Source organism: Macrobrachium nipponense, chromosome 21 (genome assembly GCF_015104395.2).
Source record: "Macrobrachium nipponense isolate FS-2020 chromosome 21, ASM1510439v2, whole genome shotgun sequence".
Taxonomy (NCBI): domain Eukaryota; kingdom Metazoa; phylum Arthropoda; class Malacostraca; order Decapoda; family Palaemonidae; genus Macrobrachium; species Macrobrachium nipponense.
The window spans coordinates 3,592,390-3,617,039 of record NC_087212.1 but is presented as its reverse complement, the minus strand read 5'-3'; the positions used below and the strand labels follow the sequence as shown (position 1 = coordinate 3,617,039).

General features: G+C 44.4%; 1 pseudogene; it reads right to left on the bottom strand.

Annotated features, from left to right (window-relative positions):
• The window catches only part of LOC135197655 (nucleolar protein 56-like), a 59,047-nt pseudogene extending 37,594 nt beyond the window's left edge, over positions 1 to 21,453 (bottom strand).
• Positions 21,454 to 24,650: the final 3,197 nt, after the last annotated feature.

Sequence of the window (24,650 nt, the reverse complement as noted above, 5' to 3'; positions counted from 1 at the left end):
CTTGATTGCACGAAACAGGGCTTTCTCCTGCCCACCCAAAATCTGAAACAGTCGAGGCTGGATAACTTGGCCAAAATTGGTCAGTTGATCCCCTGAGTGCGGAAATCAAAACGTGCTCCAACCACCTCCCCAATTAACAACAGCAAGATTAGGTGCAAACCATGGACATTTTATTTTTTAAAGTACCTCTGCTAGCTGGGTGCGCGGATATTGCAGAGAGGGACTTAAAGTAACTCGCTTTGCAAATTCCTCAATGTTCATCAAATCAAATGGGGATGAATATACCATTACCTGTGAAAAGCAATAATCAAATCAGTTTTTAAACCATGGAAAAGTTAGAAAAAAAACAAAAATCTAAAAAACACTTCGGTGAAGGACATAATTTCAGGGAAACTTACATAATTAACTTGCAGCCATTAAAGAACATGAAAACTTACCAAGTTCTAACAGATATAAACAGTTGGATGGCAACAGCTTTTTAAATGTTTGGATGGAACAGACTGGAGTTTTTCCAGTTTCATACTAACTTATAAGTCGTAAGGCAACAACTATCAAAACACATTTTACTTGGAAGTTACTTAAATACCTGCAAACTGTCAGCTACATAAAATAATCTAACCTTACTGGGGCTTTTCACTAAGAAGAGAAGAAGAAGGTTCATTGCCATTAATGAACATCTAAACTTGTCAGTTATGTAACAAAACAAGTACCTATTTAAAATATATGGAAATTAGCTTCCTCCACTAAATTTATAAAATTAAATTCATATTAAAATAAAGAGGCAAGTTGCAATATAATGAAGTGAATTCAAGACACCACTACAAACTTACCCATGGGACATTTCGTTGATGCATCAATCAAGAATTGCTTGTGCCCTAGCCAGGGTCCATAAGAATTTTGCTTCCAGTTGCTCCAAGGAAGCTTTCTGAAAGTGTCTTTCTGTCCCTTAATAGCATCGGCACAAAGACTTCGTATCGTAGGGGTTATCAGTTTTTACAATCTTTCCCAACCTCAGGAAAATGATAAGGAATCCACCCTCCCTTGGAAGAAAAAAAATGAACAATTGGTCGTGAAAAATTGCAATTTTTCCTCAAAGTATACAAACCTGAGGCCTTTACCGTTACCATAGGAAGGTAAAAAAAAAAAAACTCGAGCGGCAGCTGGGAAGGTCGGTGCTCGTGAAAGCCTGGGAACGCAATGGGGAGAACCGGGTAAGGTTAAAACCTGCTTGTCCGATCGGGGTGGCGCGGCCCGCCGCGCCCAGGGACGGTGAAGAATCCACGTTTTGGCTTAGGCCCATGCAAAAAAGTTTGCAGAGTTGAGGGGAGTGGTATGAGGTGGGACTATAGTTGATTAAATGGACCTCATGGTTTGTATAGTTAGGAAAAATGCAAATTTTCGACAAATTGTTCATTGATTCCGATAAGTAATAACCCTCCCGGTCCTTTAAAACAATAGGGAAGGACTCACTTCTTAGGTGGGTGGGAATCTGAGTCTTTTTGTGGTGAAAACAGGGGGACTGGTGTTCGTCCAAACCTTGGAATGCCCCCTCCCGGGTCGTTAAAGAGCAAGGGAGGGATCCAAACCCTCCTGTCCGAGTTTGATCGGGGTGGATGCACCGCAGGATCAATGGTTTCAGACCTTCTAGAGCCAAGTACTAAGAGAGAGGCAAGGTGATCTTTTCTTATTCGTACCACAGCATTGCAAGAACTTGTTCCTGTGACAGGAGACCAACATAAAGTTATTGGGTTTGTCTCAAGTAGGTCAGGGTCCCACCCTTCCCCTTGTTGTTTTTTTTTTTTTTGGAGGGAGTGGTGAGGATATTAAGCTTCTATCCCTAACTAAAAGGGAATATTGGATGGGCTCGGTTGAGTAGCTTACCTGCATTCGGATTCCTTTCCAGCATGGTGACGACCGTTGTGCCCCTCTGGCCCACAGTATAGGAGAGAGAGAAAAGATGGAGAAGAGAAGCCCAGGTCGCACTCTTCATTCAACCATTCATTCCTACCAGTTTCACCACCAGGAATCGATGGCTGTTGTTCTTGCCTGCTCGGGGTGCTGGGTAACTATGCTTGGGGGGGGGGAGTACACAACGTGTGAGCAGCCACCAACACGGTCCCCAAGGAAAAAAGTATCCAAGGGGACTTGTGGGCAATATCCCGAAGGTTAGAAGGACGTGAAAGGTAGTCTGGTTGGCCCAGGACACCTGCCTTCAGGAACCTGCGCCACGGAGAAAGTTCTTGCGGAACGCCAAAGAAAAGGGTTCCAATACCTCTGAACCTTCGTGGGTCTCTCGGTCGGAGCGTACGGATGTCGTCACTACCATCAGCCTTCGTACAGCTCTCCTGATCACCTCACGCAGCCAGAAAGAAAGGCGGTCTCGTTCCTTGGATAACTTCTTTTTCTTGGTAACCCCAGTGCTAACGAAGATGGCGTCGACACTCAGGGCCATGAGGGGTGTCGAAGTTTTCGTTCAGATCGCGCCAGTAGGCGCCCTCACAGGGACAAAGCAGCATCTCAATCCGTATCGTTGTCGGGGTGAAAATCCATTAGGGAGGGGATTGTGAAAGACTCGAACCTGTCGTCAGGTGATCGGACGGATTCTGAGTCTTAGCTACGAAATTCGGGACGAAATCGAGCGGTCACGATCCCCCAGCCCCTGGGAATGTTTAACATTGAAGGACAGATCAATGAAGTTCCCTTAACTCTCTTCGCCGATGCCAGGGGCCAGCAAGAAGAGGGTCTTGAGGGTCAGATCCCTGTTCTGGAACGGGACTCTCGGCGGGTGGCTCGAATGGTATTGCGACGTTCAAACTCCTAAGGACGAGAAGTCACATCCCAACTCAGGTGGCCCTTGAGCTCCCACTGGGTGGGCAATACCTTTCGAAGCTCCTCATTAGCAAGGAGATCCTCGAACCGAAAGTTCGAGTAGGTGCCAGTCCCCTCAGTTTTGTAGGACGAGTGCCACGTGCAGCTTCTCAATCCTTGAACTGTGGGTACCGGTACTGACGAGGAGCTTCTCTCGGCGAAGAAAATACGCGGAAATCCGCTACCTGCTGAAGAGTGGCTCGGAGAGGAGCATAGACCCCGTCTAACGGACACCAACCACAGAAGGCACGGCCCCCACTTCCCTGCGGTAACACAGCTGCAGAGGACTGTTCTGGACGTCGTCCAGCCATCTCTGTTTGCCCTGCGCTGGCGGAGGGAAAAGCCTCTCGTTCGCAAGAAGATGGTGGATAAACAGACAGCCAGTGAAGTTTGTAGGGACTGGGACTGCTCACGGTGGTACCGCCCTCTACGTGTGGCTGGGTAGAAGGTTGTCTTTCTGCCAGGGGTGGAGGCATCTCTCTCGGTTCTTCTGCAAGAAAGAGCCAGCAGGTCCGGATACCAAAACGGCTTGAAGGGTCGTTTGGGGATGCCACCAGGATCATCCTGAGATTGGGATGTGCACCAGCGCCTCGGATGATCACTTTCCGAATCAGACAAAAAGGGAGGAAAGGTCGGCTAGACGAAGAGGTTGTCCCAGGGGTGTTGAAGAGCGTACCTCTGCAGCTGCCCATGGGTGTCCGGCACGGGTGAGCAAAAAAACTTGAAGTTTTTTGTTGTTGACCGGGGGTGGGCGCAAAACAGGTCTATTGATCTGGAGACGCCCCCCCAACCAGGTTGAAGAGCCTTTGTCCGCCCACTTTTTCCCTTTGGGTTGGGTTGTAGGGACCAACTCAGGTCCCTATTACCTAGAATCCCTTCCCGGACGGCCTGAGCTTGTCCGCCTACATACCCCATTCCTCTTGCCTGGAAATGTCGCGTGCTGACAGCTCTATCGAGTGAAGCCGGGGTGGCCCCACTCGATGGCACCTTGCACAGTCAACTGGTGTAGCGGGAAGAGGACACTTAGGGCCCCCCTGCTTGTTGACGGTATGTCCACTACTGTGGTGTTGTCGCCACATCAACACCACCGAGTGTCCCCATCAAGCGGTTTCTTGGAAAACTGCTTGGGAGAGCGGGCTAAAAACGCCGCCTGAGTTCCAGGACATTGATGGTGAAGGTGCTTGTCGTGATGGTCCCACCCACCCACCTGCAAGCCAGCAACCTCCTCCACAGGTGTGCGACCCCATCCCCTCGGTCGCTGCGTCTTGAGAACAGCAAGCATCTCCGGGGGGGGCGGGGGGAATGTGCGTAGGGGCACTCCCTTTTCTTAAGAGGTTTCCTGTCGTCGAGCCAACCAGGCTAGGTCCTGCCTCACCGTTCTACCGTGATTGGACAACCGGGGGAAAAGTAAGGTGGATCCTTACCTGTGGACCAACTCTCCCATTAGTTCCTCCACTGGGTGGAGACCGCCAGGAGTGAATGAAGACGTCCGTTGAGGAAACTAACTTCTCGAGTTGACGACAGGTGGCCGCATCACGACTTGCCATTGGCTGAGATGCTGCATTCCTGCCGAGACAGGAACCGGCCGGCTGCCTCCCTGAATTTGGGCTGATCCTCAAGTCTGCGGGGCGGCGGGACTTGTAAGCTGCCTACCGTATCGATCAGCATACCCAGGTACTTTCATATCTTCTTGCTTGGGTTCGAGATCGGACTTAACCTCGGTATAAGTTAGCTTTATCACGCTCCCCAGATCGACGGACAAAACTTTAGGAAGGTTTCGATCCCGTGTCCTGCAGCAACACTTGGCGGAGCATTGGGAGCTCGCCAGGACCAGCCAATCGTCGAGATACCTCAGAAAGGAAACGTATTCCCCGTGCGGAATGGGCCCAAGCAGGACACCAGCGTGAACACTCGCCGTGAACACCTGTGGGGCGGGTTGAGAGGGACCGAAGCAAAGTGCCCTGAATTGGTACATCCGTTCCCGTTCGAAGATGGAAAGGGCGGAGGTACTTTTCTGGAGGGCACATGATGGATGGGTATTTGGAAAAAATACGCCATCCTTCAGGGTCCACCTTGAAAGCATGGAAGTCGTTTCCTGTGATGGAGTCCAGCACGGAAAGTTGCCGTTCTCCAATTTCTTGAACCGAGTCTGGCGAACGAATCGGTTCAGGGGAGAGAGATTCTATCCACGGGCGCCAGCCCCCCGATTGCCTTTTACACTAAGAAAACAGGCAGCTGTTAAAAGTTTAAAAGCCCGGTGACCGATCCACATACGACTTCTACAGCTCGTTTGGGTCAAGCATGGTCTTGATCTCCTGCCGAAGCGAGCGTCCGGTCCGTTTGAGGATCCCAGAACAATATGTCCTGCCAGATCGGACCGGGTTGGAGGTGATGGGGTGGCCGAGATTCGAAGGGGATAGTAGATATCCCTCCCTAAGGACGTCTACTATTCCAGGTTACTCGGCCCCACCGTAGCGCTGCCCAAGTTGCCCAATGGCTCGACCACAGGCACCCCCCCACTTCCGGCAGCTGCGTGAGGGGGAACGCCGTCCCTAGCGTTTCCCAACCTCGCTTCGACTTATTTCCCAGCACCTACTCGGGGAAAGGAGGGGGGGCTGGGAGGAGGGCTGGTTTACGGCCCTTTCCTTTAACCAGAAGTTGAAGCTGGAAGGAAAGAGTCTTTCCTCGGGGTGCTTCGATGGAGCAAGCCGTCTTAGCAGCCGAGGAAGCGCTAAGCTAAACTCTTAGCTTAGCCGATCAGATGTACGAGGTGCCCAGAAACCTTCGTAACTGCCTGGTTGCAACCAGACGGTCAACTGTCATATCAGTGCGGCCGTCCTTTCCACCGCAGGCGCTTCCACCATCTCTCCGGGAAAAGAGAGGCGGAGGAACTCTTGCATTGGTCCGTTACGTAGTCCATTTACCGGCTTCACGCCCCGGCCCCCTTGGCTACTCGTGTAAGGACAGCGTTTCCCTACGACGGAGAAAGAGAAAGAACCAAGTTGGCCACAGGTTTGGGCCGTCCTGATGGGCGAGGTAGGAGATGGGCCCACTCACCTCCAGGACCTGGCACAGTCTCCTGAAGTCGGGGGTCGTCTTCGAGGGCAGCAGCGCCCCCGGCGTCGGCCGCGGACCTTGGATACTGGTGAGGGGACCACAGATCCAACCAAGAGACTGCCTGGAAAGCTGCCATAGCGGTGGTAGCTTCCAGGCCCAGTGCCTCCTGCTGCCGAGAACCGCAGGGTTCTCCGACAGGAGCTGCTGCAGGGGAAACCACCACCTGGAGTTTAGCCTAGCTAGCTCCAGGGGTTTAAACCTGTTTGGGCGGTATTGGATCTACTGATGGGCACGTCAGAACTTCCGCTGGTCGCTGCAGGAGGATGGAGGTGAAGTAGTAGTGGCCCCGAACAGGTACCTTCCGCTTCCACTACTAGACTTAACGTGAGTCCTCTCGTCCTGAGACGAAATTTCTCCACCTGGTCAATCTCTCTCCCTCGGAGAGTGTGTTGATTAGTGGATGTCTGCAAGCTCCGATCGCGGGCACAGTCCCCAACGTCAATTTGGGAGTTCCCTCTTGCGGGCCCCAAAACAAAATGGACTCGAGCCGGGTAACGTGGGCCTCAGATAGGTTGGCTTTAGGTGCGGCGATTCCTTCCCCCAGGTCGGTTGTGCTGACGAATCAGCGCAATAACCTGGGCCAAAGTTCCTCTGGATCTCAAGGAGTCACAGCGTCCTGAAGGAGGGTAAGGACCGTCCAGTCCCTCCAACAGGAGCAGCTCTCGAGGACCCTCCTCCTTCAGAAGGAGGAAACAGCAACAGACCCCTGACGGTGTCCGCCTCCAACCACTTGCGCGTACGACCTGGCTGGTCCTAAAAACCATGCCTGGTTTCGTGCGGCGTCGTGGCGGGATCCGTGAGCGGCGCACCTCTCACGATCACGTCCTAGGTACCTCGCTCTTCCCGGTGTAGCCCAGAGGATAAGTTGAAGGTATAGGAGAGACAGACCTGACGCTCCCCCCCCGTTCGCTGGCAGGACCAGCGTACGTGGGGGGCTGTAGCCGATCACCAAACCCGCGGTGGGGATCGAACTGCAGGCCTGGTCGTGCCGCTCACCTGTGGCGAGCGGCTCGACTGAGCACGTCGACCCCGATCTCGTGCGTCAGACGAGCTCTGCTGGCCACCGTCTCCGTCCGGTCCCTGTGGGAGCGGCGGTCAGGTGATCTGCAGAGCTCGCTTTCGCGGGTAGACCGGTGAGCGTCCTCACGGCACGTCCAAACTGCTGGTACCAGCCGAAGCTGGTGCCGTTGGTCGAGGGGTGGGGACCTCTTCTCAGCCTCAACCCGTGGCCGGTCAGAGACCGTCACGTCAACCCGAGGTACCGGCTGGTCGCTACGAGAGCGGCCGCTGGCCTGGCGAGCGTCTTGCGCGACTCTCGGACAGTCTTCTGCTCCGTGCCTCTGTCGTGACGGTGAGCAAGCTCAGGCGTCTTGACGTTGGCTGCACGGTCGCCCGAAGGAGACCGTACACTCGGACCTTCTCGGCGAACGAGAAGTCGAGCCGGTACCTGGCTTAGCAGCAGTGCTACTAAGACCAGGCGAGGATGTACCAGCAGTAGCCAGCACATCCTTGGTCCCCGTCTTCTTCTTCTTCTCAGAAGAGGAGACGGGCCCCGTTCCCGAGGGAACAGGAGGACCAGCAGAAGCCCCCCCCACCCCCGTCACGCCAGAGCGAGACGGGCCCTTTCGAAGGTCCCGTAGGAGCCTTCTTAGGGGGGGAGGAGGCAGCCTTCTTCTTCTTCGGCTTGGAAGCCTTAGAAGTCGAAGGGGAAGAGGCGGCAACAGACGACGAAGAAGACGATGAAGACGACGACGACATCTTCCTCTTCTTCTTCCTCTTCTTCGTCAGCTCTCTCAGGACGGACGTCAGGTCTTCCATCCACGGAAAAGTCGGGCCAATTGCCGAAGCAACACGCCCCGACTGATCCTGTCCGGAAAGACCTGAGACCGGTGCAGCACCTCCATGACGAGACGCGACGTGGGCAGGGGCAGGCACGGCAGGAGCGGCAGGAACATCAGCAGCAGGACCAGCACCATCAGGACCAGCACCAGCAGGACCAGCACCAGCAGGACCAGCAGCAGCAGGACCAGCACCAATAGGACCAGCACCAGCAGGACCAGCACCAGCAGCAACATCAACATGAGAGTCCCGCACCGCGCGCTTCGTAGGAGCGGCGCGAGGGGCTGGGCCAGCAATCACTCTCTGCAGGTACGGCAGGTACGGCAGCATAGTCCGGCGTCACAGACCTCTCCATTCTCAGCCAAAACTCATCATGGGACGGGCGGTATGATCCAGGGGCGAACTTTTGGGGCAGCGAAAGTCGGGCGTCGGCAGCACATAAAAACCCAGGTGCGGCGGCACGCCCCTCTTAGGTACGGCAGCGATCGGCATTTGAATTGACGCCGTTGGAGTCACTGACGCAATGTGTTGCGGTTATACACCACATGAGGAGGGGCGGGCGTACGCTGGTGTTGACACAGTATTGGTCGTTGTTGTAACCACACCAGAGTTACCACTGCCGACCCCGCTAGCCGTTGAATCAAGCCCTGGATACTGGGGCGCCCTGCAGTCCCAACGACGCCCACACCTGTCCAAGGTCGTCACTCACAGAAGGCACACCTGAGGGAGGAACAGTCGGGATCAGTTAGAGGGGCACCCTCACGCTGGGGGAGGACGAACCCCACCCAGAGCGGACGGAAGACCCCGAATACAATTGCACATCCGGGTATCGGGCACCCTCTCACACTCGACGATCGAGTGAGGAGAAGGACTCCGAAACCCCCCCCCGCAGGGGAAGGCGCAAATCGTGGGGGCTGAGCTGGAGGCAGGAAGGATGACGAGGTATCCGTAACCAAAGGAGTCGCTGGAGAGCTTTCCGACGACTCCTTGGTCGACCTACGTCTCTTCCTACCCTCGTACAGCACCCACTGCGCCTCGGACCAATTTACACAGACATTACATGGTTCGGTTCGGGAGCATTCTCGCCCCCGACACCGAAAACATAACTCATGAGGATCAATATCTGGGTAAGAGCGGAATCCGCCGCATTTACGCCCCTCCAGCCCGGGACACACTCTACGGGCAGCTGGTGGGCGCGGCGAAAGCTCTTCTTGATCCATGATTAATTAATCTTCACTCAATGAAAAATGAAAAAAAGAGTACTTACAATTTCATTCAAGACCACAAACAAACCAGTCAGAAGAAATTGTAACATCCAAAGCACACGACGACAAATAGCGGGCAGAGCGATGACGAACACGTCCTGTCACACACGGCCGAAAGCAAAAAGTGGTTCTTCACCGCCCGGGCGCGCGGCGCCTGCGCACGATTCGGACAAGCAGTAAACTACCGTTCTCCCCTTGTTCGAAGCTTACGACCGTCCCAGCTGCCGCTAGTTACCTTCCTATTGTTAAAGGACCGAGGGTTTGTATTACGTATCGGAACAAATTTAGTGTAAGTACACACTGCATTCTATAACATGAGACATCCTAATGAACTTGCCAACACGGAACCATAGGAATTTATTTCTGGTGATAGAAATTCATTTCTCGATACAACGTGGTTCGGATCCCACAATAAGCTGTAGGTCCCGTTATAGGTAACCAACTTGCTTCCTAGTACGTAAAAATATCTAATCCTTTGGGCCCGCCTTAGGAGAGCTGTTAATCAGCTCAGTGGTCTGGTAAAACTAAGATTAAAAAAAAAAAAAAAAAAAAAAAAAAAAAAAAGAAAAAAAAAAAAAAAAAAAAAAAAAAAAAAAAAAAAAATCTACAATAACTGACTGCTTTTCAACTGTGATCTAGTTAGTTAATGGGACAGGACAATATCAGCCGGATTATGGTATAGTGTAGGATGGAACAAGGAGCATCTAAAAAGTCCTGAAATACTAGTGAAAACAAAAATTTTTTTGTTTCAAATGGATGGGGCAGTCAATCTGGAATAAAACTTTCTATACCTTCCTACACTGGATGCTTAAATTCATCTCCAACAGTATTGTATTTTTACTTTTTTTGTTTAAGCGAAAGTATGATATACAAACATGCGTGAAAATCATTTGATTCCTCTTCAATTTTAATAGAAAAGGACTACTACTATGATTTCAGAATAAAAAGGCAGATGGCTTTTCAGTACCTATACAAAAGCAAAGGAAAACGCTTAAATTATATATAATGTCCTATGATTTAATCCTTTCATGAATGAAAAAAAAGTGTACTCAAATATCAAAAGAATGTTCCAAAACTATTAACTGACAACGTATAAACAAAAATGAAACAAGAAAACATGAGTGGTACAGAAATACTATATAACTTACTTCATTCGCATAGCAAATGTGTTTATATCCTTATCCAACTGATCTAAAATGCTAATGCTCTGAATTATCATGTTGTCAGCCCTGTTGACATTGAACTTCACTTTTCCTCTTGAATACGAATGGCCAAGACCAAGCTCTGTCTGTCTCATAGACGCAGGTGACAGGCCCTTCACATAGCTTGGCAAGTGATGCCGGATGCCACGTATGATCTGTACAAATACTCAACACTATTAGTACCACAATTTCATACAAATACTCAACACTATTAGTACCCCACAATTTCAGAGTATACATTACGTGATAAACCTACATACTTTAATAAGAACACCTATTTTCTTTTATGTCACAAAATGTCCTATTAATGCAAATTCCCACTCTCTTTCTCAAATATGAGGTTAACCATTTGAAATATGCACAATAAAAGTGACACTGCATAACTAAAACGTTAAAACTCATATTACATACTATAATACAAAAAATAATTACAACATGAAGTATACGATAGATATAGGACAAAACAATCTCAAGTCAACAACACAATACGTATATACCTCAGGTACAACTCCAACATGAGTGACTGATAAACTGAGCGCCTCATTGATGGCTGCGGCAAGTTTGACATCAGCCACTCCAAGCAGAACCTTACTTTTCTTGCCTACTGCTGGCAAATTTGTTTCCAAAAATGCAGACAATTCTGACGTCAGTACACCTAGAACAGAATTAATATCTTGGGTCAACTAACAGTAAATAAAATCATATACGTACTTACAAGAATACATTCAGCAATTGCTAAGTGACTTTCAAAATTTCTTAGGGAAGCTTCTATGATGACTACACAATGCAAAACAATATTACACTACACAAAATAAAATTATCTTACATAAAAAATGAAGCCATAATTCAAAAAAATTGAATACTTTGCTATGCCCATAGCATCATATAGAATCAATGAATATGCTTTGTGCAACCGAATATAATTTCTGGTATGTTTTTATTACTTCCAGTAATGGCGTAAGTGTACTTGTCATCTCTAATGCTTTCACAATATGACGACACTTAAAGTACACATATTCAAACAGTCCCTGGTTATCGGAGGGGGTTCAGTTCCAGACGGCGTGATGATCACCGAAAATCAGAGATAGCAGCACCAATCCCCAGAATTCGTCGTCACTATAGAAGCGCCGTAAAACCGGATCGCTGATAACCAGGGACTGCCTAGCCATTCTACAGGGGCATGAGTAATGTTAGGCTCAGAGGTCTGGTTAAACTAATCTTTTAACGTATCCTATGATCAGATGTATGCTTTGCAAGCGAGCTAAGCCTATTAATCTGTCCTTGAGTTTATTCCCGTAGTATTTTTGGTGTGCCCATATTTAATGGCTTATCATTGACAAAAATATATTGCTTATTTTTATGTTTAATTGCACCACACAGATTTATCACAAGGTAAAGTTGAGTGAGATTTTGTGGAATAAACTGAAGGATTATGGCAAGTTGTTTCATAGTACAGCAGCTGGTTATTTACCACTGTCAGAAACATGTTATAGTTTAACATGTAGCTATACTGAAGTAATTCAATATTAGCATGTAGTATGAACACTGTGCTCTTATTTAATAAATGTGTATTTCACAGGAATTCAATATATTTGAATATTACAGTAGTACTTAAAAACAACTACATTTACTAAAGGCAATAATCATGTTGCTACAAAACTGTCAAAGGATGCACCAAAGAACTAATTGTTCAACTATAAGTTCGAATGATCCAATTGTAAGGAATTATCTTCCAACATTTGCTTTTCTGTCTAGGCTTAACAAAATACCCTTGGTGAACACCATTAGCCTTTATATTTACTTACTGTATGAAAATTACACATAACATTTATTATCATATTTGCTCTTTGGTGTCATCTTACAACATTATGCATGGTTTACAGTGCCTTTTTAAAGCTCTTAAGGGTTTTCCTGAGACCTTTACTTACATATACGGAGTAACTGAATTCTGAAGGCTTACAAACTAATGAACAGCTACCCACCTTCTGAAATGGCATTGATATTCTCCAGGGCAGAAGCAGCTGAAGTGAAAGGCTTGAAACCGACCAATCTGACGATGCTATGGAATTTTGAGGCATTATTAACAGCTTCTTCAACTTGGGGCAAAAAAGACACCAACTTCTTCAAACTCGGTCACTTTGAACAGGCCAAAAGCCCGAGGAATGTTCAAACAATACATACAGCTGAGCCTGAAAACAAGAAATTAAACATACTATAATAAATAAATAAATTTAATATATATATATATATATATCTATATATATATATATAGTATATATATATATATATATATATATATATATATATATATATATATAGACGACATTACATAACAGAAAGTACTACTCAATAATTTAAAAATACACATCCCTGTCAAAATTTAGTGCCCTACACATTTTTCTCTTTATAATAAAAGCCACAGGTTCAAAAATGTGAAAAATAAGTGAAAAAAAAAATAAACCTATTTTTTTATTTCATACAATTAACTATAATTACAAAAACCCACTTTTAAAAGCACTGGTAATGCTTAGTTATGGGCATACTACTAAACATTACCAGTGATTCTTTACTTGACTGAAAAAAATCAAGCTGATGGCAGCAGCATTATTCAATTCTACACATCCCCATTAGTCAAGTTCCAAAAACAGTATGAGGTGGTAGCCTTGTATCATGTTACTTATACCACAAAGTACTGTATGAAAAGTTATTTCACATTAATTTATAATTAATGTAGATGCTGGCTTGTCCCTGCTCTATAACCATCTGTTTTCCTTTGGATTATTACGCTAACAGGAATACACTGGTACAATTTACGTGGACATATTAAAACATACAAAAATGGAGGTAGATCTAGTGTACCTATCCGCGGCGGCCCAGAGTATGGCAGTTGCAGTTTTTCTATGCAGTTTTACCTCCTGAGCAAGAATTTGAAGTAATATTATTCGGACGACTCTAATTTACCTTTGAACTCTATCTACGGTAAAGGGGAGGGATTCCCATTGGGAACCGGGGTTTTGGGTGGGGACAAAACCCCAACTCTATCCTACGGTAAGGGGGACCCAGTGGGAACCGGGGTTTTGGGTGGGTGGGGAGAAACCACTTGGGGGGAGATTTTGCCGTGTTATTGTGGTATTTCCCACATTTATCACTTTTAAAAACACGAAATACAGGCGGAAATAAGAAATAACAAAAACTAGCTATAGTGGAGCCGTTCCACATCCATATTTGTCTACTACCACAACAATGAATCCTACTACGCATGCGCTAATGCTACTGCGCATGCGCTAACTGTAAGGGAGCTTTTGGCCTAAACTCGGACTTCTTAGTGAGGAAAGAAATGGGGGAAAAGGGGGTTTACGGGAGGGATATATGTATTTAGCCAAACACGTTACAGTATGACCCCTACATTGCTACCGGACTGAGTGAAGGATTGGGAGTGGTAAACAGGGTTCCCAGATTTGGCAGTTTCTCGCCAAATTTGGCTTTTTTTCCTAATTTGGTGGGTAAAATTTCACTTGGCTGGTTAGTGGTATTTTGGCTGGTTTTCAAACACTTTCTATTTGAGCTAAAACACTGATCCCACGTTTGAGGAATCTCTCCCCAGATTGGGAATTTTTGAAGGTTTTCAGGAAAATCTGGGGAATTTGAATAGGTTTTCAGTAAAAACTTGGTAACATTTAAGCAAAATATGTAGATGGAATTAAAATAAAAATCACACACACACCAGATGACCACAAAACAGGCTGCCGGATTCTCAGGGAATTAAACGAGCCTCATTTCAAAATTTCAATTCATTCTCGTTTTTTTTCCTGCATTCTTATATTAGTTTATATTATCTAACTAAAAAACTATGATGCCGCTTATACAAGCATATATATGATAAAAAATATGCATTTATAAAGATAGATATAACGCACATATATTTGCCGGTTATTTGGGTTGGTTTGGATTACCATTTGGCGGGATTTTGGCTGGTTTCATGGTAGACTTTGGCTGGTTGGTAGTAGTGTGCATCTGGGAACCCTGGCTGGTAACCATACGTTGAGTTACATAAAAGCAGTACCTATTTTGTTTATTAAACATGTATGTGATTTCTAGTGTTTATTCCTTTTCATTTTTCCATAGTATTTGTATAATAACTTTGTTTTGAAATATCCCCACCTAATCATTTCACCATATATAACTTGAATATTATGTTATAATTGAGGACAGACACCTAAAAATGCTACGTGTTTGATATAGAACTCAGTTTTAGGACGTTTCGATACCTACCTACCTACCTACCTGTTACGTGAAATTGCACATTGCGTTGCATATTACATACACACTCCCTATATCATTTATACACAAGTCAATCCCTCCCCTTTCCAGTATTCACGACTGGCTCTTTACGTTACACCATTTACAATGCATTTCTCACCGATACCAATACCTATATTAAAGTTTGCCATATTATATAAAACCTACATTCAATATATAATTTTTAAATATATAGTTTGCCATTATTCTACTACATTTCATATATTCCATTATAACACTTTTACAGACATTACAATTTACACCTCCCTTCCAGTTTCCTTACTATTACGCAGTTATGTATGGTTACTTTTTTACATTTTACAACACTTCCACACCCATCAAAGTTAGGTTTATATGTCATTTTACCTACTGGGGGCCAAATCCCATCCCCCGGTTAGGCAACATACCCTTAGGTTTAGTTTCTTATATGTTGTTTACCTACTAGTTTTACTTCCTTGAAGGGGGTTAACCCGGTTAGGCTAGGTTGGTTAGTTCTTCGGGTGGATACCGGGGGGGGGGGGGGGGGGGGTACATTCCCTACTTGGTTACCTACTAGGTTAGGTTTGGTTAGGTTACATCCTTACTAGGTTAGGTTAGGCCTTTAAGGGGGGGTACAGGGGGTGAAGCCCCCATGGTCAGGCAATATCCCTACTAGGTAGTTAGGTTAGTTAGGTTGGTTAGGTTACATTCCTTACTAGGTTTACGTTAGGCCTTTAAGTGGGGTACGGGGGGGCGACCCGACTGGTCAGGCATATCCCTACTAGGTTAGGTTAGGTTAGGTTGGTTAGGTTACATTCCTTACTAGGTTACGTTAGGCCTAGTATTCCCCTACTAGGTTAGGTTAGGTTACGTTCTTACCTAGGTTAGGTTTAGGCCTTTAAGTACGGGGGGCGAAGCCCCTGGTCAGGCAATGTTCCCTAACTAGGTTAGGTTAGGAGTGTAGGTTACATTCCTTCTAGGTTAGGTTAGGCCTTTTAAGGGGGGGTAAGGGGGGGCGAAGGCCCCCCTGGTCAGGCAATTTCCCTACTAGTTAGGTTTAGGTTAGGTTGTTAGGTTACATCCTTTACTAGGTTAGGTTAGGCTTTAAGGGGGGTACGGGGGGGGCGAAGCCCCCTGGTCAGGCAATATCCCTACTATATTAGGTTTGGTTATGGGGGGGTACAATCCTACTAGGTTAGGTTATTGCTAAGGGGGGGTACGGGGGGGCGAACCACCTGGTCAGGCAATATCCCTACTAGGTTTAGGTTGGTTAGGTCCCCTTACTAGGGTTACGTTACGCCTAGGTATTTTCCCTACTTGTTAGGTTAGGTTACGTTCCTTACTAGGTTGGGGCCTTTAAGGGGGGGTAAACCCGGGGGGGGGTGGGCGAAGCCCCCTGTTCAGGCAATGTTCCCTACTAGGTTAGGTTAGGTTCGGTTGGTTAGGTTACTTCCAATAGGTTAGGTTAGGCCTTTAAGGGGGGGTACGCGAAGCCCCCCTGGTCAGGCAATATTCCCTACTTGGTTAGGTTGGTTAGGTTTACCATTCCTTACTAGGTTACGTTAGGCCTTAATATTTCCCTACGGAGGTTAGGTTAGGTTAAACCGTTCCTTACTAGGTTAGGTTAGGCCTTTAAGGGGGGGTAACGGGGCGAAGCCCCCCTTTGGTCAGGGGGGGCAATGTTCCCTACTAGGGGGGTTAGGTTAGGTTAGGTTACATTCCTTTACTAGTTAAGTTAGGCCCCCCTTTAAGGGGGGTGGTACGGGGGGGCGGGGGAAGGCCCCCTGGTCAAGGCAATATTCCCTACTAGGTTAGGTTAGGTTAGGTTACATTCCTTATAGTTACGTTAGGTTTATTTGGTTAGGTTACATTCCTTACTAGGTTACGTTAGGCCTTTAAGGGGGGTATTTCGGGGGGCGAAGCCCCCCTGGTCAGGTAACTGTTCCCTATAGGTTAGGTTGTTAGGTTGGGTTAGGTTTACATCCTTACTAGGTTAGGTTAGGCCTTTAAGGGGGGTACGGGGGGGCGAAGCCCACCTGGTCGGCAATATTCCTAATAGGTTAGGTTAGTTAGGTTGGTTCGGTTACATTCCTTACTAGGTTACGTTAGGCCTAAGTATTTTCCCTACTAGGTTAGGTTGGTTTACCCGTCCTTACTAGGTTAGGTTAGGCCTTTAAGGGGGGGTACGGGGGGCGGAAGCCCCCGGTTGGTCAGGCAAATTGTTCCCTACTAGGTTAGGTTTGGTTAGGTTACCATTTTCCTTAACTAGGGGGGGTTAGGTTAGGCCTTTAAGTAAGTGGGTGCGAAGCCCCCTGGTCAGGCAAGATATTCCCTACTAGGTTAGGTTAGGTTAGGTTTGGTTAGGTTATTCCTTACTAGGTTACGTTAGGCTAGGTATTTCCCCTACTAGGTTAGGTATGTTACGTTCCTTACTAGGTTAGGTTAGGCCTTTAAGGGGGGTAACGGGGGGCGAAGCCCCCCCCCTGGTCAGGCAATATTCCCTACTAGGTTAGGTTAGGTTACCTCTTCTAGGTTAGGTTAGGCTTTAAGGGGGGGGTACGGGGGGCGAAGCCCCCCTGGTCAGGTCAATATTCCCTACTAGGTTTTAGGTTGATTAGGTTGGTTGGTTAGGTTACATTCCTTACTAGGTTTAGGCGTTAGGCCTAGTATTTCCCGCTACTAGGTTAGGTTAGGTTAGGCCTTTAAGGGGGGGTATAAGTGGGGGGGCGAAAGCCCCTGGTCAAGCATATTCCCATCTACTATTAGGTTACATTCCTTACTAGGTTAAGTTAGGCCTTTAAGGGGGGGGTACTGGGGGGGCAAAGCCCCCCTGGTCAGGGCATCATTGCTACTAGGTTAAGTTCCCTACTAGGTAAGGTTACTCCCCCTGCTAGGTTAGGTTATGTTAGGTTGGTTTGGTTCTTTAAGGGGGGTTACAGGGGGGTTACAGCAGGCCCAACCACACCCCTCTGGTCAGGCAACATCCCCTACAAGTTTAATTAGTGTTGTTATATGCTAACCTATGTTTAATTTGGTCTTTTGTATTTATTAAAACAACTATAGGCCCTATTACACATTTACCACCCACGGACTTAAATCCCACTCCTGGGTCCGTTATATATGTATTTGTATTATTTCATATTTTGAACCCATCCCACATTTATATTTAGTTCCTTTAACTACCCATTTACTTTTATTACCCTTAACATTGCCAACGATCTTGTTAAGTGCTTGTCATTTACCTCAGCCCCACCCTGCCTCAACCAATAGCATCAAAGCATTTTTACTACTCCACCCCACCTCTCCTACCCTGTTTTCTACGGTCTGGCCTCCTGCCAACCTCCTAACTGTAGAACTCCAACACTGTTGAATCTGCCGCCATGACATCCACTGCTGCATCTATCTTCACGCTCGCCCCTAGCTCTACACCAGGAACTCTTTGCCAACTTCATGTAACAATTGTTACATGAGTTACAAAGATTTTTCTGCCTTTTACTCAGGTAATTATGATCGACTAATCGGTTTTGCCAGGACCACGGCCCTCCTGAGAAAGCAGGTCTTTTGCCCCATTCAGTCAACTCCAAGATACGGGAGGAGAAGATATAACTTCGTCGGGTACTTGGCTGTTGCTTATTTCAAGCTGCATTTTGAGGAACCCAAGACCCGCCTCCACGCATTTCTTTAAAAGCAGCTTGCTGCTTTGTACCCTCCACCCCTTTAAGTAAGGTCCAAACATTATTCTTAATTATTATGTTTTAGGAAAGTGAGTGTTAGGCTTTCGCCGAAAAAGTTGCGCCAAGGTATGTTTACTATTCAGTGGGGTGCTGCTAAGACAACTCGTACCTTCCACCTTACCCCGCCCTCCCCCTGTGCGTTTAACCCCCCTCCCTCCCCCCGGCTTAGTGAACTATGGCTCCGTGGTGGTTGGGGAATTTAAACATGGCGGCTGTGTTTACCATCTCCTTCACCGTAACGAATACTTAGGTACCTTTCCTGTAGGACCGTTCTTCCGTGACTTAGACTATGGCAATTGACATTTTCTATGTTATTTTAGTTGCTTTACAAGGGTTGTAAGGAATATTTTTTTCGTTTGGTTGGAACTAAACTTTAATATACCTTTGAGTTTGGTGCGGCTATTATGTAACTTTCAAAGGTCAATTACTGCTTAGTACAGCCGGCCGATGGATATTTACTTTTAAATCTTGTACAGTAACTCAAATAACATAGGAATCAGTCAATTGCCATAGTCTAAGCCACCGCGGATTGCTTCTGTAGAATACCAAACTGGATGCTTCACTCCTAAACAGATACTAAGTAACTTCTGTTTATGTTTGGGAATGAGGATAAGTATTAAGAAGCTGTCTGGAATGAAATGGTAAAAGCTTAATAGGTTACTGATATAAAAAAAAGTATCACAGTTCTAAAATAAACAAGGATTGGAGAAACCAATCCAGTTAATTTATGGGTATGCATACTTAAAAATTAAATCTCTAAGAGAGCTTTCAGGAATCTGTTCAATTCCCCTTTTCAATCGAACAGATTCCAGAAAGCTCTCTGTTGAGATTTATTTTTATAAATATAAATACCCATAAAAATTCTCCACTTCAAGACTCATGGCCTACTGTGAGTAATTTTTGAAAGCAAGGGTTAATATGTGACTAAGCCTGTATTGGAGTTAGTCTATGCTGATGACACAGGAACTGTGGGAGAAAATGAGGAGGAAACTAATGACAGGTTTGACTATAAAACATGACAATTCACAGATAAAGTGTGCTAGGAAGATCACGTTTTAAATAGTGCAAAGAGATATTGCCCAGAGGCCATCCTGAAGAGAATGTTAAAATATGGTAATATACGGCACATGGCAAGTTATAAGATTTCTATGTCTGCAGTCGACCCCTGGTGTCCGCGGGGGATGTGTCCCACAATGCGCTCCCCCTCCCCGCCCCCAAATAGCAGAATCGACTCTAAAATTGCTCGTAAATGCATATTTTGATAGTTCAAACACCAATAAACCTCTCTAAAACTATTTATACCCGAGCATTTTAATAGATTTTTCAAAAAAATTGCAGTCATGAAAATATGAAAACACAGTAGTAATTAGTGAATAAATATCCATGAAACATGCCGTGAATAAGTGAATCGCGAGATGCAAATAGGTGGGTGTCGACTGCATTCAATTCTAAATGCCATTTAAATATGTCAAGTTTTATTCAGATATCCTAACGGCTTTATAGCCTCTTCTTGGCCTTGTATTGATTTTATCTGCAAAACTGGAGATTACTACGGCAACCATGTGGTTCGCTGACTATAATGTTATGCAAATTGGACACCATGTTTGGTACTAGCCCCTTGGGAATGAACGTACAAACACAGGACTAAACACGAAGATGGTATCTGTCATAATAATAATTAAAAAGACAAATCATAAACAAACACAGAAGCAAAAGGCGGCAAATACCTACTATTACCTGCGACCTGGAGTTGGGGTGGTCGGGCGACACACAAAGGTCACCTAAAGAACTAGGCTAGGCCTAAGGAAGAGCTGTGACGGGTGACGTCATTTTTGTCAACAAGGTCCTCGAAAAATATTAATTTCATGGGGAAAAATATTAATTTCATGGGGAAAAATTACAAATAAAAATAAAGTTGATTGGCAAATTTGACGGAAAGTAACAAGATAGGCCGAGTTATTTTTTTTTTAAATAAAAATTAAGTCGATCGCCAAATTTGACAGAAATTGGTATTTCTACAGAAGCAGCCAGCATGGACGGCAAGGAACGTAACCGCGGATACGACATCCACTAGGGATTGGGGCGTCCAATGTATTTCGCAGTGTTTAGTACTGGCCCCTGGGGGGATAATTACAGCCGTTCGAATAAATATTAGGGTAAAAAAACCGCATGGTACAGGGGTGGACCATGTACGATCAATGTGTACAACCCCAAGAAAAGTACATTATAACACGTCCTGACACCGGAGTAGAGGTCTTTAGCTCCGTTTCTCACCAACAACAAGTCGCGTCTGATGCCCATCTCCGATGTCAAGACGCGTTATAATGTACTTTTCTTGAGGTTGTACACATTGACCCCCCCCCAAACCCCCCCCCCCCTTCGTACATGGTCCACCCCACCTGTACCAACGTGGTTTTTTACCCTACTTACAAAATTCTTGTTCAGCAAATAAAAACTGCATAGAAAACCGCAACTGCCACATAGTCTAGGCCGCCGTGGATCTACCTAGGTACCTATACCCAGAAATTTACCAGGTTGGCTTAATTATTTTTTTTTGGAAATTAAAAAAATAAGTCAATCGGCAAATTACTAATTAACCAGGTAGGCATAGATTAGTTTTTAAGGTGGTTTACAGCCCTTGAGTAACTTTTAATTACGCTTATACCTAGGCCTATCCTATTACCTAGCCACCTTTTCGTATAAATCTACAAAAATATGTTTTAGCGTCCTAATCTAACCCAGTACGCCAGTCTGGGGGTCAGCAAGATGAAATTAGACAACCTTAGGCATCGTAGGCCTACGTAAATCCAAAATTCGCCATAGGCCTAAACCTCCCATGTTGAAAGGATTAGGCTATACCGGTAGACCTAGCTAAACTACGATACCCGGCTTAGCTTCAACGGGAAATGATTAGATGGAATAAATCTGCAATAAATCGCCATAAATCAAATAGGGCTAATAATAGGTAGGATGACGACCACCATAGGCCTAGTATAATAACCTTAAAAGGTCGTATCCAACACTGGGCCTATACTAAAGCGTCAACGAAACGGCTGACTCATGTTTTAATTCGTCAGAAAAAACTTGAAATGGCGTCAGACGATTAATTAAATAGTAATAAAAGTGAATAGAATAACTTACGCATACCATTTTGACCGATTCACATCGTCCCGAAGACGCACCATGCGGGATTATAACAACTCCAATGCTCCTGGTGCACCACGACTGTATACAGGGCAAAACATGGTCGATGTCGGCAAACGCTACGGTACACACACACGGGGTGTATACCTGCATAGAAAGTGTCTTCTGATATACAAATTTAATATACTAACTATCGGGACAGTGCTAATATTCAATATTAAAGAAACGTTGTCTTTTTATCTTTTGCCGAGCCCGTTTACGAGTGTTTTTAACAATAGGCCTACTGAGATTAATTAGTTTTGGGGTGTACCTGCATGGAAAGGGTCTTCTGATATACAGATTTGATATACAGAATATCGTGAGACGTGTTATCATTCTTTAATAATATAAAAACGTTGAATTTTTATTCTTCTGGTGAGTTGCTCAAACAATAGGCCTACTGAGATTAAGACATGTCTCAAGTGATAGTTTTGGGGAGTACCTGCATGGAAAGTGTCTTCTGATATACAGATGTAATATACAAACTATCGGGAACAGCGTTATGTTTAATATTACAAAAACGATGTCTTTTTATTCTTCTGACGAGTTGCTTAACAATAAGCCTATTGAGATTAAGATATGTCTTAAGTGAGAGTTTTGGGGTGTACCTGCATGGAATATATCTTCTGATACACATATTTGCTAGACAGAATGTCGGGAACAGTGTTAATATGTTTAATATAATAGAAACGTTGTCTTTTTATTCTTTTGTTGTCCAGTGACGAGTAGAGCACTTTAACAATAGGCCTATTAAGATGGAGATTAAGCGCTATAGTTTTGGGGTGTACGTGCATAAAAAATGTCTACTAATATAAGTTTAATATACAGAATGTCGGGACAGTGTTATTATTTAATATTATAGAAACGTCTTTTTATTTTTTTGCAGAGTCCATTGACATAAAAAATTACAACCCCATTTAATGTAATTTTACCATTAAAGGTTTTATTTTATTAATTTATTTTCTTAGGATGCCATGCTTTCCAACCACACGGGATGGCCATGGTCAAATTACCAATGTCGAGATAGACTACGGATTTCAAGGGTTCCCGCGAGGACGGCAACATAGAAAACGATACAGGAGGTTTATTCGAATTTGGGAGGACGAATATAATTTGAGAAAATTGCAAAAAATTCCATTAAAAAAATAAGGAAAGCACTTGATCACAATTCAGTCCGGTATTAGCAAACTAGACAGTAACATAAACACTTCGCTAATGGTGCAAATTTGTTTTATAAATTAGGAAAACGAGTTACGAACGATTATACTTTTCGAAACGAGTGATTGTCATATATTTCGTTTATCGATCAATACTGAAAGAATATTAAATAGATAAAACATCCTTAGTAATGATAATGAATAATCCTCCCGATGCATTTCACTGGCTACTATCTATTAAGGCAAATATATGAATATAAAACAAGTGTTTGGAAGTACAAGGCGATGAAGAAAAAACAAAATAAATAAATACAATACTTCTTACCACCGAAAGCTGAAATAGTCTATTAGTAGGAATATGTAGAAAAATATGGATTGAAGAAATAAAGACGCAAGAGGGATAAAACTCTGCGAAAATGTAGATATTTCAGAATACATTCAAAACTTATCTTTTTGAACATTTATGTTAAGGAAGAATGTACGAAAGGAGCCCACCAAGTGGACCAAATGAGGAACGCATATATAAAACTTAGCTAAAAACTCAAGTAGTAGTAGTAGTAGTGGGTGGGATATGCCTTTGAAACGGCTCCCTTGCTTCTTTTATTCCTCCTTTGTTTGTGTTTGCTTGAGCTTCTTCTCTCTGAAATACCACATTTCTTTTATAAAATCTTTCCGATTCTCCACTTCCTCCCTCATTAGTACTACCAATAAGATTATATTTGCTACTAATTCCTCTTTATTTTCTTGATATGGTTGCTGCATAAAGCTATATCTATTTCTAATTTCATTGTATGCTGGACAGTAAAGTAAGAAATGTTCTAAATTTTCATTTTGTTCCTCACAGTATAAACATTTTGTATCTTCTCCTTTTATCCTATTTCTATCATTTAATCCTAGTATACCTAGTCTGGCCCTACTGATCAGCATTGTTTTTCGTGTTATCATACCAGATTTCTTCTCTTATGTTTTCTTTATATATTTTTTCTGTAGATTCTTAATGTTGACTTTTCATTCATTTCTTTCTGCCATATTTTTCTGTCCCAATTGTTTATTATTTCTCTTAACTGTTTGTCTTTAACTGCTTCAATTTTACTTAAGTTTATATTTAGTTCTTTCATATACTCTTTTACTTGCATTATCCAGGGGTTTTTTTTTGTTTTCATACTGATCCATTGTTATCTCATATAGGAGCCTATTTCCACCATTCTTCAGTGTATGTTTCAGGTAGAAAAGTTTATTCTTCATATCTCTAGATTGGCAGGAAGAGGCCCCTATTTCAGATCTTAACGCACAACTTGCTGTGTAACTTGGCGCTTTCAATATTGCTCTGTATACTTTATTATCTATCTTCTGCAATTCATTTATTGTTTTCCTGTCAAGTTTCATGACTTCCATTGCATACATGAATGAAGGCATTCGCTAGTCCTTTCCAGTACAATTTTCCTATTTTTACCCTGCTACAGCTTTTATTGATGACTGCATTAGCCATATTTGCCATCTGCTTTGCTTTAATTTGGGCCCTTTTTATTTGTTCTCTGAAGCAGTCTTTCATGTTGTTGATTGTTACTCCTAGGTATTTAATATTCTTAACTATTTTTATTCCTTCTATGTGCTCCATATTCTCCACATCATCGATACTGTACCAGTCGTTATATATTAGTATGTTACTCTTGTCCTTGTTTATGTTTAGGCCACATTCACCCGCGATTTCCATAAGGGTTTTTATTGATTTTGTTATTTCTTCTAGTGTGTGCCCTAGTATTAACCCGTCGTCTGCATATAGTAGTGCCACTATCCTTATTACTTCATTTCTGAAACCTTCTGTTGTATTTTCTAATTTTTCTATTATCAGGTACGTTATTAATAGAAAGAATATGGTTGAGCCATTGCATCCCTGTCTTATTCCATTAGTTACATTTAGTTCTTTTTGTTCTATATTGTTAAGGCATAGGCTTGTTACATCATTTGTATATATCTTTGCAACTGTATTTATTACTTCCGCATGTA